This window comes from Coptis chinensis, chromosome 7, assembly GCF_015680905.1.
Source record: "Coptis chinensis isolate HL-2020 chromosome 7, ASM1568090v1, whole genome shotgun sequence".
NCBI lineage: Eukaryota > Viridiplantae > Streptophyta > Magnoliopsida > Ranunculales > Ranunculaceae > Coptis > Coptis chinensis.
The window spans coordinates 26722860-26724867 of record NC_141462.1 but is presented as its reverse complement, the minus strand read 5'-3'; the positions used below and the strand labels follow the sequence as shown (position 1 = coordinate 26724867).

General features: G+C 33.3%; 1 pseudogene; it reads left to right on the top strand.

Annotated features, from left to right (window-relative positions):
• Positions 1-542: 542 nt before the first annotated feature.
• On the top strand, positions 543-1588 carry LOC147486861 (uncharacterized; annotated as a pseudogene).
• The last annotated feature ends 420 nt before the right edge of the window (positions 1589-2008 follow it).

The following is a 2008-nucleotide window of genomic DNA, read 5'->3' as shown; positions in this document are numbered from 1 at the left end:
TGAAGAGTTCTTTTTAGAAATTTTGAAGGTAGAAGACACTTCGGGGATATGACTATTTAACGAACTCAAAGATGTTTTGAAAACTCTTAAACTTGATATTGATGATATTAGAGGACAAGGGTATGATAATGGGTCTAATATGAAAGGGAAACACAAAGGTGTACAAAGTAGACTACTGGAAGTAAACCCTAGAGCATTTTACAAACCATGTGTTTCTCATAGCCTTAACCTTGCTTTGTGTGATATGGCGAATTCTTGTTCTAGAGCTACATCATTTTTTGGAGTGGTGCAATGGATTTATTGTTTGTTTTCTTTTTCTACAAAGCGGTGGAAAGTGTTCAATGATCATGTCAAAGATGTCAATCCCAAGTCTGGTCTCTCACTTAAGTCTTTATTAGCAACTCGTTGGGAAAGCCGTGTCGACACTGTTAGAGCAATAAGACATCAAGCTCCACAAATTAGAGACATTTTAATTTATTTGGCTGAAAATAGTGATGATCCTAAAGCTAAGAGTAAAGTTGAGGCACTAGCGACATATTAAATTGAGAATTTTGAGTTCTTGTTTGCCATGGTTATTTGGCATTATTTGTTGTTTGCTGTTAACTTTGTTAGCAAAATCTTTCAGTCTAAAGACATGCATATTGATGTTGCCATTGGTGAATTGAAAGGACTTATTCATACTTTTGAAAGGTACAAAGAAACTGGATTTGAAGAAGCCATGGAAAAAGCTAAAAATATTGCCATCACAATGGAAATTGAACCTGTTTTTCGTGAAAAGAGGATCATTCATCGAAAGAAACAGTTTGACGAGAATGCTAGTGAAGAAGTGCCACAATTAGGTAAAGAATCTTTTAGTGTTAATTACTTCTTATACATAATAATAGACCAAGCTCTCTTTTCATTTAAGAGTAGGTTTTAGCAGTTTCAAGTATACGAGGAAATTTTTGGATTTTTGTTTGATGTGAAGAAAAGTTAAAGTCTATTGATCAAAATAGCTTAAGGGATTCTTGCAACAATCTTGAACAATTTTTGGTACATGACAGAGTTTATGACATTGATGGAACATATTTATTTTCAGAATTAGCAATCATGAGAGATCTTTTACCAAATAGCACAAAGAAAGCAGTTGACGTACTTAATTACTTGAAGATACGGGGCAATTGTTTTCCAAATGCTTGGATTGCTTATAGAATTTTGCTTACTATACCAGTTACTGTTGCCTCTACAGAGAGAAGTTTTTCGAAGTTAAAATTAATAAAGTCTTACCTTCGGTTGACCACAAGAAAGATTGAATGAATTAGCTATGCTATCTATTGAAAAGTCTATGGTCAAAAAACTTGATTACGAAGAGTTTATTAGTGACTTTGCAGCTAAAAATGTTAGAAGACTAATCTTCCAGTAATAATTAGTTTTTGTAATTGTGTTTTGGGTTAAGTTGGTTCAATAAACTACATGTTTGGTTATGTATTTGTGTGTGATTTTTTTTTCGTTAGGGTCTGTATGCATAGTAAGGGGCCTCCACCTTAAGAGCTCTACTAGGGCCTTGAGAAACTCAGAGCTGCCCCTGATTGCTTCTTGAGGTTCCATGCTAAACCAGTCTTGTCAAGAGAGAGAGAGAGAGTGTTTGTCGCTTTGAATTCAAATGATGAAGTTTGTGGGTCTTTGTGTAAAGTGATATATAGTACAAAGAAGGTCTAAAGAAGGAGACCATAACTATGATATTGTACTCCCATATCAAAATATAACTATATTGAGTACTTAATAGCTCTAAAGCATCGGACGCGGACGCGGCATGGACACGGGTCAAGACAAGGTCAACATGGTCACGACGTGGATTTTGACCCAAAAAAATAAATCAAAATAATATTAAAAAACTCATTTTTTTTCATATATTTTGTTTTGTTAAGACTTATGACATGTTTTTAAAGTTTGATTATGAAATATTAAACTTAATTTTGTGGTTATTTATCTTTAATATTTTTGAATTTATGAATGTTGATATATTTAA